Consider the following 16,643-nt stretch of genomic DNA (forward strand, 5'->3'; position numbering starts at 1 on the left):
AGACTAGACTATCTACTGAAGAGCCTATTTGAACTGTTTGTCAAGGAATATATATTCTGAGCACTTGAATCAAAGGACAAGTCCATGCATTCAGCACATTATCCATATCAAGTCACATGTTACAAATATAGACCGTGTTGTCAATGCGCTGCGAGCAGCTTTAAAAACTGTATGGGGAGAAAACAATGGATTTCACTTCCAACGCTTAAAACACTTGGCCATTGCGGCTGTGGGAATCAAAGGAAAGTGATGAGGAGAAAGCACAAGTGGGCTATATACGCTTCGAGCAAGGTTAAAACGTGTGGGGAGACCCCATTGAAATTCAGGTCCAACGTCTGAAAAACTCGGCCGTTGCAGCTGTTGGAATTCAAGTAAAGTAATTGGGATTTGGAAAAGACATCATTGGTGCAAAATGGTAAACTTGATTGCATGACATATTGATCTTATTGTGCAAAAATCACGGCTTAACCACTCGGCCATCACAGCTTTCTGAATAAGCTCACACAAAAGTATTCTGAGCCCTTGAATCACTTGACAAGTCCATGCATTAAAGAGACTATCCATATCAAGTCACCAAGGATATGTTCAGAATGAGGACTGGTTTTTCGTAACGCTGCGAGCAGGGTTCGAACCTGCGCGGGGAGACCCCATTGGATTTCGAGTCCAACGCCTTAACCTCTCGGCCATCACAGCTTGCTCTGTTACCTACCACGCCCTAACCAGTCCGCTATCTCGTTCTGTCCATTTTAACTCTAAAACGTCCAGATCATCGCTGCTGAAGTACCGACTTGAAATGTTTGTCATGGAAGATACATTCTGAGCACTTGAATCAAAGGACAAGTCCACACATTACCCATATCAAGGCCCAATTATATGTTAAAAATAAAAACTGGTTTGTCAAAGCACTGCGAGCAGGGTTCGAACCTGCACAGGGAGACCCCATTGGATTTCAAGTCCAACGCCTTAACCACTCAGCCATCGCAGCTCGCTATATTAAATAACAGGCCTTAACCAGTCGGCTATCTCATTCTGTCCATTTTACTTCTGTAAAGACTAGACTATCTACTGAAGAGCCTATTTGAACTGTTTGTCAAGGAATATATATTCTGAGCACTTGAATCAAAGGACAAGTCCATGCATTCAGTACATTATCCATATCAAGTCACATGTTACAAATATAGACTGGTTTGTCAATGCGCTGTGAGCAGCTTTAAAAACTGTACGGGGAGAAAACAATGGATTTCATTTCCAACTCTTAAAACACTTGGCCATTGCGGCTGTGGGAATCAAAGGAAAGTGATGAGGAGAAAGCACAAGTGGGCTATATACGCTTCGAGCAAGGTTAAAACATGTGTGGGGAGACCCCATTGAAATTCAGGTCCAACGTCTGAAAAACTAGGCCGTTGCAGCTGTTGGAATTCAAGTAAAGTAATTGGGATTTGGAAACAGACATCATTGGTGCAAAATGGTAAACTTGATTGCATGACATATTGATCTTATTGTGCCAAATCACGCCTTAACCACCGCTTTCTGAATAAGCTCACAGAAAAGTATTCTGAGCACTTGAATCACTGGACAAGTCCATGCATTAAAGAGACTATCCATATCAAGCCACCAAGGATAGGTTCAGAATGAGGACTGGTTTGTCATAACGCTGCGAGCAGGGTTCGAACCTGCGCAGGAAAACCCCATTGGTTTTGAAGTCCAACGCCTTAAGCACTCAGCCAACGCAGCTCTCTACATTAAATACCAGGCCTTAACCAGTCGGCTATCTCATTCTGTCCATTTTACTTCTGTAAAGACTAGACTATCTACTGAAGAGCCTATTTGAACTGTTTGTCAAGGAATATATATTCTGAGCACTTGAATCAAAGGACAAGTCCATGCATTCAGCACATTATCCATATCAAGTCACATGTTACAAATATAGACTGGTTTGTCAGTGCGCTGCGAGCAGCTTTAAAAACTGTACGGGGAGAAAACAATGGATTTCATTTGCAACGCTTAAAACACTTGGCCATTGCGGCTGTGGGATTCAAAGGAAAGTGATGAGGAGAAAGCACAAGTGGGCTATATACGCTTCGAGCAAGGTTAAAACATGTGTGGGGAGACCCCATTGAAATTCAGGTCCAACGTCTGAAAAACTCGGCCGTTGCAGCTGTTGGAATTCAGGTAAAGTAATTGGGATTTGGAAACAGACATCATTGGTGCAAAATGGTAAACTTGATTGCACGAAATATTGATCTTATTGTGCCAAATCACGCCTTAACCACCGCTTTCTGAATAAGCTCACCCAAAAGTATTCTGAGCACTTGAATCACTGGACAAGTCCATGCATTAAAGAGACTATCCATATCAAGCCACCTAGGATATGTTCAGAATGAGGACTGGTTTGTCATAACGCTGCGAACAGGGTTCCGAACCTGCGCAGGGAGACCCCAATGGATTTCGAGTCCAACGCCTTAACCTCTCGTCCATCACAGCTTGCTCTGTTACCTAGCACGCCCTAACCAGTCCGCTATCTCGTTCTGTCCATTTTAACTCTAAAATGTCCAGATCATCGCTGCGGAAGTACCGACTTGAAATGTTTGTCATGGAAGATACATTCTGAGCACTTGAATCAAAGGACTAGTCCACACATTATGCATATCAAGGCCCAATTATATGTTAACAATTAAAACTGTTTCGTCAAAGCGCTGCGAGCAGGGTTCGAACCTGCGCAGGAAGACCCCATTGGATCTCAAGTCCAACGCCTTAACCACTCGGCCATCGCAGCTCGCTATATCAACTACCAGGCCTTAACCAGTCGGCTATCTCATTCTGTCCATTTTACTTTGGTAAAGACTAGACTATCTACTGAAGAGCCTATTTGAACAGTTTGTCAAGGAATATATATTCTGAGCACTTGAATCAAAGAAGTCCATGCATTCAGCACATTATCCATATCAAGTCACATGTTACAAATATAGACTGGTTTGTCAATGCGATGCGAGCAGCTTTAAAAACTGTACGGGGAGAAAACAATGGATTTCATTTCCAACGCTTAAAACACTTGCTCATTGCGGCTGTGGGATTCAAAGGAAAGTGATGAGGAGAAAGCACAAGTGGGCTATATACGCTTCGAGCAAGGTTAAAACATGTGTGGGGAGACCCCATTGAAATTCAGGTCCAACGTCTGAAAAACTCGGCCGTTGCAGCTGTTGGAATTCAGGTAAAGTAATTGGGATTTGGAAACAGACATCATTGGTGCAAAATGGTAAACTTGATTGCACGACATATTGATCTTATTGTGCCAAATCACGCCTTAACCACCGCTTTCTGAATAAGCTCACACAAAAGTGTTCTGAGCACTTGAATCACTGGACAAGTCCATGCATTAAAGAGACTATCCATATCAAGCCACCAAGGATATGTTCAGATTGAGGACTGGTTTGTCATAACGCTGTGAGCAGGGTTCGAACCTGCGCGGGGAGACCCCATTGGATTTCGAGTCCAACGCCTTAACCTCTCGATCATCACAGCTTGCTCTTTTACCTACCAGGCCTTAACCAGTCGGCTTTCTCGTTCTGTCCATTTTACTTCTGTAAAGACTAGACTATCTACTGAAGAGCCTATTTGAACAGTTTGTCAAGGAATATATATTCTGAGCACTTGAATCAAAGGACAAGTCCATGCATTCAGCACATTATCCATATCAAGTCACATGTTACAAATATAGACTGGTTTGTCAATGCGATGCGAGCAGCTTTAAAAACTGTACGGGGAGAAAACAATGGATTTCATTTCCAACGCTTAACTTCTTTGGGCTACCCCCCACTTCTCTTAATTTCCGCCTGAAGACATACCCAAATCTAACTGTCTGTAGCTCAGGCCCAGTAGCAAGGATATGCATTTTCTTGGTTTCATTTGAAAGGAAACACTCTGAAGTTTGTGGAAATGTGAATTGAATGTAGGAGAATATAACACAATAGATCTGGTATTAGAAAATACAAGGAAACAAACATACGTTTTCTGTTTTTTATTGTTGCTGTATCATCTTTCAAATAAACAAGAACAGACAAACATACAGATGGTATGCTGGGGATGATTTGATTGAATAAAATAAGATGGCAACAATAGCTGAGCAAAGTTTCGGAAAATTAACTCCAAAAATGAGCGAGCCACATGCCATTCATCATGAAGTCACCCAGATGTCCCACACCAATGTACCCAAATGTACCCAAGTGGCCAAATTGGTACAGTGATACATATTGAAAGAAACTATATACAAAATACAAATGTCATTCTAACACTCCCCCCCCCCCCCCCAAAAAAAGTAAAAAAATAACATTGGGAACTATTTACACATTTACAGTACAGAAGACCCTCAGTCCACAATATTGTGCTGATGGTGCCATGCCACATAGCAGTTTCTTTCTGCTGTAAAGCAGAGGCTTACTGCGCAGGTGGTGCAGGTGATGGCACATTTTCTGTGACAAAGGGCACAGCGACGTCTCCCCACTGTGGCCTTTTTGCCCTGAGGCACAACCATGCCTTCAGAGATGTATCTGGGCAGGTGAACACCACAGTTTGGAGCAGAAGGGACAGAGGTAGAAGGGACAGAAGGTGCTTCAGTGTAGGCAGCAAGCTCCTGGATGAGCAGCTCTCTGAATGCAAGCTGTGACATGGGGGGCTGTCCACAGCTCTTGGCCATTTCCTTCTGCAGTATGAAAGAATTGACCACACCAATGTCAATAAAATGATAGAAAAATGTTTTGTACCATTTCATGGTCTTGTGTAGGACATTGTAGTATCCTATCAGTGCATCTGACAGGTCTACACCCCCCATGCCCTTGTTGTAGTCCTTCACAGCTGCTGGAATGGGGACATTTTTGGTGTTCCATGCCCCGCTACCGTCCTTCATACGCCTGATGACGTGATCTCCACTGAAGGCCTTGTGGATAGTGGAGCACATGACCACCTCCCTGGTATCCATCCACTTTACAAACAGCAGGCCATCTTCACGGATCCATCGCATGGTACCCCGCTCAGCCCGCTTAGGCATGTCGTTTTCCTTGGTTTTCGGAAAGCCTATCCTGTTGGTCCGAATGGTGCCACAAGCCCACACATCACGCTGCCTCAGGTCTCTGAACAGGGTAGGGCTTGTGTAGAAGTTGTCTACAAACAGTTTGTAGCCCTTCCCCAGCAGTTGAAAATCCAATAATTCCATAACGGAATCATAACTCAGCCCATTACCGGTTGCAAAACTGCTCTTCCCCTCATAAACAAAAAAATTACAGGTGTAGGCACACACAGAATCAGCCAAAACAAACAGTTTGTATCCCCACTTGGTCGGTTTGTTTCGCATGTATTGTTTGAGGCTGATTCTGGCCTTTGAGGCTACCATCCTCTCATCAATGGACAGGTTCTGGGCAGGCTGAAAATAGGTCTTGCAAGACTCAACGATGTTGGGGTAGAGAGGTTTGATTTTGCATAGCCTATCAAACCTTGGTGTGCCTCTGCTTGTCATTCTCCCCATCAACGTCTGGGTCACTGATGTGAAGTGCCCGTGAGATAGTCAGAAACCTTTTACAAGACATCACAGTCATGGGGAAAGGCAGTTGGTAGAGAGCTGACGTCTTCCAGTAGGTCTTCAGAGTTTTCAACTTGACCAGCCCCATGTAAATGATCAGTGAAAGAAAGCAGAAAAGGTCTGAAATGGAAATGGGCTTCCATGCCTCTTTCTTTCCTGCCTGCTTCCTTGCGCCATACTTGTTGGTGTTAGACACCAGGGAATCAACAACTGACGAGGTGAAAAACAGTTGGAAAAGTTGCATGGGGCTGTACTTTGCAGTCATGTCAAGTTGGGGGCCTGGCTGCCTTTTGGGTCTGAAAACTGGTGGAGTTGGTTCCACATCATCTTCTGACACAGAGTGCCAACGACCCTCTGGCCCTTTGTCTGCAGGTTTCTCTCTGCCCCACCTCCTCTTCTTTGAAACTGACTTCACACCTCTAGATGGCCGGGTAGGTGTGGAGCCAGAGACAGCAGGGGTCCGTCTGGATGAACCAGCTTCAGAGGGGGATGGGCACCTAGCCACTGGTGGTTGATAGTCAGAATCACTGCCACTGTGAATGAAAGACAAAACTCAGTAAGAATACTTTCACATATGAGCCCTGTATCAACATGTAAAATAAACATATGTGTATTATATAAAGAATACTTTCACATATGAGCCCTGTATCAACATGTAAAATAAACATATGTGTATTATATAAAGAATACTTTCACATATGAGCCCTGTATCAACATGTAAAATAAACATATGTGTATTATATAAAGAATACTTTCACATATGAGCCCTGTATCAACATGTAAAATAAACATATGTGTATTATATAAAGAATACTTTCACATATGAGCCCTGTATCAACATGTAAAATAAACATATGTGTATTATATAAAGAATACTTTCACATATGAGCCCTGTATCAACATGTAAAATAAACATATGTGTATTATATAAAGAATACTTTCACATATGAGCCCTGTATCAACATGTAAAATAAACATATGTGTATTATATAAAGAATACTTTCACATATGAGCCCTGTATCAACATGTAAAATAAACATATGTGTATTATATAGAGTACAGGGAACATTATGGTGAAATGCTGTTCCATTCCACGTTTATGTAAATTCAATTAAAAAAAAATATATAAACACACAGTACAGCCAATGTGTACTTTTCACATGTACATTTTAGTCATTTGGCAGACACACTTATCCAGAGCGACTTACAGTAGTGAATGTATACATTTCATGCATTTTTTTGTTGTTGTTTTGGTCGCCCGTGGGATTCGACCCCGTAGCCCTGGCATTATTCACACCATGTGCTACCAACTGAGCCACAGGGAAGACATAGCGTTACTGATGGAATTTTTATATGTTGCAAATAAAATAAGAAAATCTCAATAAAAAAAAAATGATATTTCATATTATTCATTTCAAATAATAACATTAGCACTTACTTATCAAGCACGGCGTCCTCCCCGTGAAGAAACATTTCTTCAACTAAAGAGTCAAAGCTAGCTTCACTAAAAGAGGATTCTTCCAACAATTCCGTTTCGCTTTCTCTATCAATTTCCTCTAAAATCTCGGTTAAATCTGTATACCTAGACTTTGTTTTAGACTTTCCTGATTTATTCGCCATAATTTCACTATATAAACTTGCTGAAAATGCTTTCGATTATTTACCGCTATGCGTAACACTCCTGGCTCCGTCAAGTAGAATTTGCAATGGCGAGAGAACCTCTTTTACGCCAGAGTTTATGACAAAGGCTGGTCTTCAAACGTATAACCATCACACATCGTCATTTACCTTTGCTCATTGGCTATCTTCCAAGCTAGATTTCAAGGTGATCAGTGGTCATTGGGCCAAAATACAGTCAATCAACGATAGACCGGTCCTACCATTGGTGCGTAAAGAGGTCATTGATCGCTGTCTTCAAATCGGTTTCTTTCGGTCAATAGGTCCCAGGAAAAAAGACATCAGGGTAGATGTGTCACTAACAATCAGAGGATTGCAATGAAGCCGACCTTGACTAGATACACGTTTGGCTTGTGAGTGTAATTACCACGAATGTCAAGTCCAAAGTTGAAGGAGACGGAAATCACGACGCAAGTGGTTTACAAATGTTTCGTGTTAGGCTATAAAAATGGATTTTATCAAACATAATGGATATTCACTAAGTAGTTAGGACACTTGGCATTGCCACCAGACGAAGATCTTCAAAGGTAATTGATTATTTTATTGCTATTTCTGACTTTAGTGACGCTAATGCTTGGTTGGAAAATGCCAGGAATGCTTGTGTTTGCGGGAGCTGTCCTCAGATTTTTATAATGTATGCTTTCACCGCAAAACATTTTTGATATCTGACACACTGGCTGGATTAACAAGATGTTAAGCTTTTAAAAACTGTAACCTACATGTATTTACATAAATGTTTTAATATAACGATAGTGTATTTAGAATTTTGAAGCTATGCATTTTCACCGGATGTTAGCTAAGTGGGACGAATTCGTCCCACCTAGCCCAGAGAGGTTAAAACACTTGGCCATTGCGGCTGTGGGATTCAAAGGAAAGTGATGAGGAGAAAGCACAAGTGGGCTATATACGCTTCGAGCAAGGTTAAAAAATGTGTGGGGAGACCCCATTGAAATTCAGGTCCAACGTCTGAAAAACTCGGCCGTTGTAGCTGTTGGAATTCAGGTAAAGTAATTGGGATTTGGAAACAGACATCTTTGGTGCAAAACGGTAAACTTGATTGCATGACATATTGATCTTATTGTGCCAAATCACGCCTTAACCACCGCTTTCTGAATAAGCTCACACAAAAGCATTCTGAGCACTTGAATCACTGGACAAGTCCATGCATTAAAGAGACTATCCATATCAAGCCACCAAGGATAGGTTCAGAATGAGGACTGGTTTGTCATAACGCTGCGAGCAGGGTTCGAACCTGCGCAGGAAAACCCCATTGGTTTTGAAGTCCAACGCCTTAAGCACTCGGCCAACGCAGCTCTCTACATTAACTACCAGGCCTTAACCAGTCGGCTATCTCATTCTGTCCATTTTACTTCTGTAAAGACTAGACTATCTACTGAAGAGCCTATTTGAACTGTTTGTCAAGGAATATATATTCTGAGCACTTGAATCAAAGGACAAGTCCATGCATTCAGCACATTATCCATATCAAGTCACATGTTACAAATATAGACTGGTTTGTCAGTGCGCTGCGAGCAGCTTTAAAAACTGTACGGGGAGAAAACAATGGATTTCATTTGCAACGCTTAAAACACTTGGCCATTGCGGCTGTGGGATTCAAAGGAAAGTGATGAGGAGAAAGCACAAGTGGGCTATATACGCTTCGAGCAAGGTTAAAACATGTGTGGGGAGACCCCATTGAAATTCAGGTCCAACGTCTGAAAAACTCGGCCGTTGCAGCTGTTGGAATTCAGGTAAAGTAATTGGGATTTGGAAACAGACATCATTGGTGCAAAATGGTAAACTTGATTGCACGACATATTGATCTTATTGTGCCAAATCACGCCTTAACCACCGCTTTCTGAATAAGCTCACACAATAGTGTTCTGAGCACTTGAATCACTGGACAAGTCCATGCATTAAAGAGACTATCCATATCAAGCCACCAAGGATATGCTCAGAATGAGGACTGGTTTGTCATAACGCTGCGAGCAGGGTTCGAACATGCGCAGGGAGACCCCATTGGTTTTCAAGTCCAACGCCTTAACCACTCGGCCATCGCAGCTCGCTTTATTAACTACCATGCCTTAACCAGCTGGCTATCTCATTCTGTCCATTTTACTTCTGTAAAGACTAGACTATCTACTGAAGAGCCTATTTGAACTGTTTGTCAAGGAATATATATTCTGAGCACTTGAATCAAAGGACAAGTCCATGAATTAAAGAGACTATCCATATCAAGTCCCCAAGGATATGTTCAGAATGAGGACTGGTTTGTCATTACGCTGCCAGCAGGGTTCGAACCTGAGCGGGGAGACCCCATTGGATTTCAAGTCCAACGCCTTAAACTCTCGGCCATCACAGCTTGCTCTGTTACCTACCACGCCCTAACCAGTCCGCTATCTCGTTCTGTCCATTTTAACTCTAAAACGTCCAGATCATCGCTGCTGAAGTACCAACTTGAAATGTTTGTCATGGAAGATACATTCTGAGCACTTGAATCAAAGGATTAGTCCACACATTATGCATATCAAGGCCCAATTATATGTTAAAAATTAAAACTGTTTTGTCAAAGCGCTGCGAGCAGGGTTAGAACCTCCGCAGGGAGACCATATTGGATTTCAAGTCCAACGCCTTAACCACTCGGCCATCGCAGCTCTCTACATTAACTACCAGGCCTTAACCAGTCGGCTATCTCATTCTGTCCATTTTACTTCTGTAAAGACTAGACTATCTACTGAAGAGCCTATTTGAACAGTTTGTCAAAGAATATATATTCTGAGCACTTGAATCAAAGGACAAGTCCATGCATTCAGCACATTATCCATATCAAGTCACATGTTACAAATATAGACTGGTTTGTCAATGCGATGCGAGCAGCTTTAAAAACTGTACGGGGAGAAAACAATGGATTTCATTTCCAACGCTTAAAACACTTGGCCATTGCGGCTGTGGGATTCAAAGGAAAGTGATGAGGAGAAAGCACAAGTGGGCTATATACGCTTCGAGCAAGGTTAAAACATGTGTGGGGAGACCCCATTGAAATTCAGGTCCAACGTCTGAAAAACTCGGCCGTTGCAGCTGTTGGAATTCAGGTAAAGTAATTGGGATTTGGAAACAGACATCATTGGTGCAAAATGGTAAACTTGATTGATCTTATTGTGCCAAATTACGCCTTAACCACTCGGCCATCACAGCATTCTGAATAAGCTCACACAAAGACAAAAGCATTCTGAGCACTTGAATCACTGGACAAGTCCATGCATTAAAGAGACTATCCATATCAAGTCACCAAGGATATGTTCAGAATGAGGACTGGTTTGTCATAAAGCTGCGAGCAGGGTTCGAACCTGCGCTGAGAGACCCCATTGGATTTCGAGTCCAACGCCTTAACCTCTCGGCCATCACAGCTTGCTCTGTTACCTACCACGCCCTAACCAGTCCGCTATCTCGTTCTGTCCATTTTAACTCTAAAACGTCCAGATCATCGCTGCTGAAGTACCGACTTGAAATGTTTGTCATGGAAGATACATTCTGAGCACTTGATTCAAAGGACTAGTCCACACATTATCCATATCAAGGCCCAATTATATGTTAAAAATTAAAACTGTTTCGTCAATGCGCTGCGAGCAGGGTTCAAACCTGCGCAGGGAGACCCCATTGGATTTCAAGTCCAACGCCTTAACCACTCGGACATCGCAGCTCGCTATATTAACTACCAGGCCTTAAACAGTCGGCTATCTCATTCTGTCCATTTTACTTTGGTAAAGACTAGACTATCTACTGAAGAGCCTATTTGAAGAGTTTGTCAAGGAATATCAATTCTGAGCACTTGAATCAAAGGACAAGTCTTTGCATTCAGCACATTATCCATATCAAGTCACATGTTACAAATATAGACTGGTTTGTCAATGCGCTGCGAGCAGCTTTAAAAACTGTACGGGGAGAACACAATGGATTTAATTTCCAACTCTTAAACCACTTGCTCATTGCGGCTGTGGGAATCAAAGGAAAGTGATGAGGAGAAAGCACAAGTGGGCTATATACGCTTCGAGCAAGGTTAAAACATGTGTGGGGAGACCCCATTGAAATTCAGGTCCAACGTCTGAAAAACTCGGCCGTTGCAGCTGTTGGAATTCAGGTAAAGTAATTGGGATTTGGAAACAGACATCATTGGTGCAAAATGGTAAACTTGATTGCACGACATATTGATCTTATTGTGCCAAATCACGCCTTAACCACCGCTTTCTGAATAAGCTCACACAAAAGTATTCTGAGCACTTGAATCACTGGACAAGTCAATGCATTAAAGAGACTATCCATATCAAGCCACATAGGATATGTTCAGAATGAGGACTGGTTTGTCATAACGCTGCGAGCAGGGTTCGAACCTGCGCAGGGAGACCCCATTGGTTTTGAACTCCAACGCCTTAAGCACTCGGCCATCGCAGCTCTCTACATTAACTACCAGGCCTTAACCAGTCGGCTATCTCATTCTGTCCATTTTACTTCTGTAAAGACTAGACTATCTACTGAAGAGCCTATTTGAACAGTTTGTCAAGGAATATATTCTGAGCACTTGAATCAAAGGACAAGTCCATGCATTCAGCACATTATCCATATCAAGTCACATGTTACAAATATAGACTGGTTTGTCAGTGCGCTGCGAGCAGCTTTAAAAACTGTACGGGGAGAAAACAATGGATTTCATTTGCAACGCTTAAAACACTTGGCCATTGCGGCTGTGGGATTCAAAGGAAAGTGATGAGGAGAAAGCACAAGTGGGCTATATACGCTTCGAGCAAGGTTAAAACATGTGTTGGGAGACCCCATTGAAATTCAAGTCCAACGTCTGAAAAACATGGCCGTTGCAGCTGTTGGAATTCAGGTAAAGTAATTGGGATTTGGAAACAGACATCATTGGTGCAAAATGGTAAACTTGATTGATCTTATTGTGCCAAATTACGCCTAAACCACTCGGCCATCACAGCTTTCTGAATAAGCTCACACAAAGACAAAAGTATTCTGAGCACTTGAATCACTGGACAAGTCCATGCATTAAAGAGACTATCCATATCAAGTCACCAAGGATATGTTCAGAATGAGGACTGGTTTGTCATAACGCTGCGAGCAGGGTTCGAACCTGCGCGGGGAGACCCCATTGGATTTCGAGTCCAACGCCTTAACCTCTCGGCCATCACAGCTTGCTCTGTTAACTACCACGCCCTAACCAGTCCGCTATCTCGTTCTGTCCATTTTAACTCTAAAACGTCCAGATCATCGCTGCTGAAGTACCGACTTGAAATGTTTGTCATGGAAGATACATTCTGAGCACTTGATTCAAAGGACTAGTCCACACATTATCCATATCAAGGCCCAATTATATGTTAAAAATTAAAACTGTTTCGTCAATGCGCTGCGAGCAGGGTTCAAACCTGCGCAGGGAGACCCCATTGGATTTCAAGTCCAACGCCTTAACCACTCGGCCATCGCAGCTCGCTATATTAACTACCAGGCCTTAAACAGTCGGCTATCTCATTCTGTCCATTTTACTTTGGTAAAGACTAGACTATCTACTGAAGAGCCTATTTGAAGAGTTTGTCAAGGAATATCAATTCTGAGCACTTGAATCAAAGGACAAGTCTTTGCATTCAGCACATTATCCATATCAAGTCACATGTTACAAATATAGACTGGTTTGTCAATGCGCTGCGAGCAGCTTTAAAAACTGTACGGGGAGAACACAATGGATTTAATTTCCAACTCTTAAACCACTTGCTCATTGCGGCTGTGGGAATCAAAGGAAAGTGATGAGGAGAAAGCACAAGTGGGCTATATACGCTTCGAGCAAGGTTAAAACATGTGTGGGGAGACCCCATTGAAATTCAGGTCCAACGTCTGAAAAACTCGGCCGTTGCAGCTGTTGGAATTCAGGTAAAGTAATTGGGATTTGGAAACAGACATCATTGGTGCAAAATGGTAAACTTGATTGCACGACATATTGATCTTATTGTGCCAAATCACGCCTTAACCACCGCTTTCTGAATAAGCTCACACAAAAGTATTCTGAGCACTTGAATCACTGGACAAGTCAATGCATTAAAGAGACTATCCATATCAAGCCACATAGGATATGTTCAGAATGAGGACTGGTTTGTCATAACGCTGCGAGCAGGGTTCGAACCTGCGCAAGGAGACCCCATTGGTTTTGAACTCCAACGCCTTAAGCACTCGGCCATCGCAGCTCTCTACATTAACTACCAGGCCTTAACCAGTCGGCTATCTCATTCTGTCCATTTTACTTCTGTAAAGACTAGACTATCTACTGAAGAGCCTATTTGAACAGTTTGTCAAGGAATATATTCTGAGCACTTGAATCAAAGGACAAGTCCATGCATTCAGCACATTATCCATATCAAGTCACATGTTACAAATATAGACTGGTTTGTCAGTGCGCTGCGAGCAGCTTTAAAAACTGTACGGGGAGAAAACAATGGATTTCATTTGCAACGCTTAAAACACTTGGCCATTGCGGCTGTGGGATTCAAAGGAAAGTGATGAGGAGAAAGCACAAGTGGGCTATATACGCTTCGAGCAAGGTTAAAACATGTGTTGGGAGACCCCATTGAAATTCAGGTCCAACGTCTGAAAAACATGGCCGTTGCAGCTGTTGGAATTCAGGTAAAGTAATTGGGATTTGGAAACAGACATCATTGGTGCAAAATGGTAAACTTGATTGATCTTATTGTGCCAAATTACGCCTAAACCACTCGGCCATCACAGCTTTCTGAATAAGCTCACACAAAGACAAAAGTATTCTGAGCACTTGAATCACTGGACAAGTCCATGCATTAAAGAGACTATCCATATCAAGTCACCAAGGATATGTTCAGAATGAGGACTGGTTTGTCATAACGCTGCGAGCAGGGTTCGAACCTGCGCGGGGAGACCCCATTGGATTTCAAGTTCAACGCCTTAACCTCTCGGCCATCACAGCTTGCTCTGTTAACTACCACGCCCTAACCAGTCCGCTATCTCGTTCTGTCCATTTTAACTCTAAAACGTCCAGATCATCGCTGCTGAAGTACCGACTTGAAATGTTTGTCATGGAAGATACATTCTGAGCACTTGATTCAAAGGACTAGTCCACACATTATCCATATCAAGGCCCAATTATATGTTAAAAATTAAAACTGTTTCGTCAATGCGCTGCGAGCAGGGTTCGAACCTGCGCAGGGAGACCCCATTGGATTTCAAGTCCAACGCCTTAACCACTCGGCCATCGCAGCTCGCTATATTAACTACCAGGCCTTAAACATTCGGCTATCTCATTCTGTCCATTTTACTTTGGTAAAGACTAGACTATCTACTGAAGAGCCTATTTGAAGAGTTTGTCAAGGAATATATATTCTGAGCACTTGAATCAAAGGACAAGTCCATGCATTCAGCACATTATCCATATCAAGTCACATGTTACAAATATAGACTGGTTTGTCAATGCGATGCGAGCAGCTTTAAAAACTGTACGGGGAGAAAACAATGGATTTCATTTCCAACGCTTAAAACACTTGGCCATTGCGGCTGTGGGATTCAAAGGAAAGTGATGAGGAGAAAGCACAAGTGGGCTATATACGCTTCGAGCAAGGTTAAAACATGTGTGGGGAGACCCCATTGAAATTCAGGTCCAACGTCTGAAAAAGTCGGCCGTTGCAGCTGTTGGAATTCAAGTAAAGTAATTGGGATTTGGAAACAGACATCATTGGTGCAAAATGGTAAACTTGATTGCACGACATATTGATCTTATTGTGCCAAATCCCGCCTTAACCACTCGGCCATCACAGCTTTCTGAATAAGCTCACACAAAGACAAAAGTCTTCTGAGCACTTGAGTCACTGGACAAGTCCATGCATTAAAGAGATTATCCATATCAAGTCACCAAGTATATGTTCAGAATGAGGACTGGTTTCTCATAACACTGCGAGCAGGGTTCGAACCTGCGCGGGGAGACCCCATTGGATTTCGAGTCCAACGCCTTAACCTCTCGGCCATCACAGCTTGCTCTATTACCTACCACGCCCTAACCAGTCCGCTATCTCGTTCCGTCCATTTTAACTGTAAAACGTCCAGATCATCGCTACTGAAGTACCTACTTGAAATGTTTGTCATGGAAGATACATTCTGAGCACTTGAATCAAAGGACAAGTCCACACATTATCCATATCAAGGCCCAATGATATGTTAAAAATAAAGACTGCTTTGTCAAAGCACTGCGAGCAGGGTTCAAACCTTCGCGTGGAGAATCCATTGGATTTCGAGTCCAATGCTTTAACCACTCGGCAATCACTGCTTTCTGAGTTAACTCACACAAGTACAAAAGTATTCTAATTCAACTGCCTAATTGACTTTTTTTTCAAGCAAAGTGAAATTAGCTATTTTCTGAGCACTTCAATCGTTGGACGAGCCCATAAATTAAGGACAATTTAAATTCAGAGGAGATAGATCCAAGTATTAAAGGTCTGCTTTATCATCGTCCTGAAAGCAAGGTTGAAAACTGGTCAGGGAGACCACATTGGATTTCGATTACAATGCTTAAACCACTTGGCCATCGCAGCATTAGAAATCTAAGGAAAGTGATGAGGAGAAAGCAGAAGTGGGCTATATGCTTCGAGCAAGGTAAGAACATGGGTGCGGAGACCCCATTGAAATTCAGGTCCAACGTCTAAAGAACTCGGCCATTGCAGCTGTTGGAATGCAAGTAAAAGAATTGGGATTTGGAAACAGACAGCATTGGTGCAAAATGGTAAACTTGATGGCACGACATATTGATCTTATTGTGCCAAATAACCTCTGTCCTTTCCAAAGCCTTCAAAGGTTAAAAGTTTAATGTGCAAGTCAAAAAACTATGTGCAGAGAAATTACAAGTGGACTATTCACTGAGAGTAAGATTTAAATAAGAGCAGGGAGACCCAATTGGGTTTCAAATCCGAGGACTTAACCACCTGGCTCTCTCAGATTTTCCATCGTAAATCTAACACAAATAACAGTATCTGTACTGCGGTGCCTATTTCAACTGTTTGTCAAGGTAGATATATTCTGAGCTCCTGAATCACTGGACAATTCCATGCATTAAGGACATTATCCATATCAAGTCACCAAGTATATGTTAAAAACAAAGAATGGCTTGCCATTGCACTGCAAGCAGGGTTCGAACCTGCGCAGGGAGACCCCATTGGATTTCAAGTCCAACGCCTTAACCACTCGGCCATCGCAGCTCGCTGTATTAACTACCAGGCCTTAACCAGTCGGCTACCTCATTCTGTCCATTTTACTTTGGTAAAGACTAGACTATCTACTAAAGAGCCTATTTGAACTGTTTGTCAAGGAATATATATTCTGA

At 42.5% G+C, this 16,643-nt stretch overlaps 20 non-coding genes across 20 annotated transcripts; all 20 read right to left on the reverse strand.

The window, feature by feature from the left end:
- Positions 1-611: 611 nt before the first annotated feature.
- trnas-cga (transfer RNA serine (anticodon CGA)) lies at positions 612-693 on the reverse strand. The gene has a single exon. It is a non-coding gene; the product is annotated as a tRNA-Ser (tRNA).
- Positions 694-903: 210 nt separating this feature from the next.
- trnas-uga (transfer RNA serine (anticodon UGA)) lies at positions 904-985 on the reverse strand. The gene has a single exon. It is a non-coding gene; the product is annotated as a tRNA-Ser (tRNA).
- A 667-nt stretch (positions 986-1,652) lies between these two features.
- On the reverse strand, positions 1,653-1,734 carry trnastop-uca (transfer RNA opal suppressor (anticodon UCA)). The gene has a single exon. It is a non-coding gene; the product is annotated as a tRNA-Sec (tRNA).
- Positions 1,735-2,401: 667 nt separating this feature from the next.
- On the reverse strand, positions 2,402-2,484 carry trnas-cga (transfer RNA serine (anticodon CGA)). Its single transcript has one exon. It is a non-coding gene; the product is annotated as a tRNA-Ser (tRNA).
- Positions 2,485-2,694: 210 nt separating this feature from the next.
- trnas-uga (transfer RNA serine (anticodon UGA)) lies at positions 2,695-2,776 on the reverse strand. Its single transcript has one exon. It is a non-coding gene; the product is annotated as a tRNA-Ser (tRNA).
- Positions 2,777-3,440: 664 nt separating this feature from the next.
- Positions 3,441-3,522, reverse strand: trnas-cga (transfer RNA serine (anticodon CGA)). The gene has a single exon. It is a non-coding gene; the product is annotated as a tRNA-Ser (tRNA).
- Positions 3,523-8,480: 4,958 nt separating this feature from the next.
- Positions 8,481-8,562, reverse strand: trnastop-uca (transfer RNA opal suppressor (anticodon UCA)). Its single transcript has one exon. It is a non-coding gene; the product is annotated as a tRNA-Sec (tRNA).
- Positions 8,563-9,229: 667 nt separating this feature from the next.
- On the reverse strand, positions 9,230-9,311 carry trnas-uga (transfer RNA serine (anticodon UGA)). The gene has a single exon. It is a non-coding gene; the product is annotated as a tRNA-Ser (tRNA).
- A 218-nt stretch (positions 9,312-9,529) lies between these two features.
- trnas-uga (transfer RNA serine (anticodon UGA)) lies at positions 9,530-9,611 on the reverse strand. The gene has a single exon. It is a non-coding gene; the product is annotated as a tRNA-Ser (tRNA).
- Positions 9,612-9,821: 210 nt separating this feature from the next.
- On the reverse strand, positions 9,822-9,903 carry trnas-uga (transfer RNA serine (anticodon UGA)). Its single transcript has one exon. It is a non-coding gene; the product is annotated as a tRNA-Ser (tRNA).
- A 672-nt stretch (positions 9,904-10,575) lies between these two features.
- Positions 10,576-10,657, reverse strand: trnas-cga (transfer RNA serine (anticodon CGA)). Its single transcript has one exon. It is a non-coding gene; the product is annotated as a tRNA-Ser (tRNA).
- Positions 10,658-10,867: 210 nt separating this feature from the next.
- On the reverse strand, positions 10,868-10,949 carry trnas-uga (transfer RNA serine (anticodon UGA)). The gene has a single exon. It is a non-coding gene; the product is annotated as a tRNA-Ser (tRNA).
- Positions 10,950-11,616: 667 nt separating this feature from the next.
- Positions 11,617-11,698, reverse strand: trnastop-uca (transfer RNA opal suppressor (anticodon UCA)). Its single transcript has one exon. It is a non-coding gene; the product is annotated as a tRNA-Sec (tRNA).
- A 670-nt stretch (positions 11,699-12,368) lies between these two features.
- Positions 12,369-12,450, reverse strand: trnas-cga (transfer RNA serine (anticodon CGA)). Its single transcript has one exon. It is a non-coding gene; the product is annotated as a tRNA-Ser (tRNA).
- Positions 12,451-12,660: 210 nt separating this feature from the next.
- Positions 12,661-12,742, reverse strand: trnas-uga (transfer RNA serine (anticodon UGA)). Its single transcript has one exon. It is a non-coding gene; the product is annotated as a tRNA-Ser (tRNA).
- Positions 12,743-13,409: 667 nt separating this feature from the next.
- Positions 13,410-13,491, reverse strand: trnastop-uca (transfer RNA opal suppressor (anticodon UCA)). Its single transcript has one exon. It is a non-coding gene; the product is annotated as a tRNA-Sec (tRNA).
- A 670-nt stretch (positions 13,492-14,161) lies between these two features.
- On the reverse strand, positions 14,162-14,243 carry trnas-uga (transfer RNA serine (anticodon UGA)). Its single transcript has one exon. It is a non-coding gene; the product is annotated as a tRNA-Ser (tRNA).
- A 210-nt stretch (positions 14,244-14,453) lies between these two features.
- trnas-uga (transfer RNA serine (anticodon UGA)) lies at positions 14,454-14,535 on the reverse strand. The gene has a single exon. It is a non-coding gene; the product is annotated as a tRNA-Ser (tRNA).
- Positions 14,536-15,219: 684 nt separating this feature from the next.
- On the reverse strand, positions 15,220-15,301 carry trnas-cga (transfer RNA serine (anticodon CGA)). Its single transcript has one exon. It is a non-coding gene; the product is annotated as a tRNA-Ser (tRNA).
- A 1,135-nt stretch (positions 15,302-16,436) lies between these two features.
- On the reverse strand, positions 16,437-16,518 carry trnas-uga (transfer RNA serine (anticodon UGA)). Its single transcript has one exon. It is a non-coding gene; the product is annotated as a tRNA-Ser (tRNA).
- Positions 16,519-16,643: the final 125 nt, after the last annotated feature.

Source organism: Salmo trutta, chromosome 31, assembly GCF_901001165.1.
Source record: "Salmo trutta chromosome 31, fSalTru1.1, whole genome shotgun sequence".
NCBI classification, from domain to species: domain Eukaryota; kingdom Metazoa; phylum Chordata; class Actinopteri; order Salmoniformes; family Salmonidae; genus Salmo; species Salmo trutta.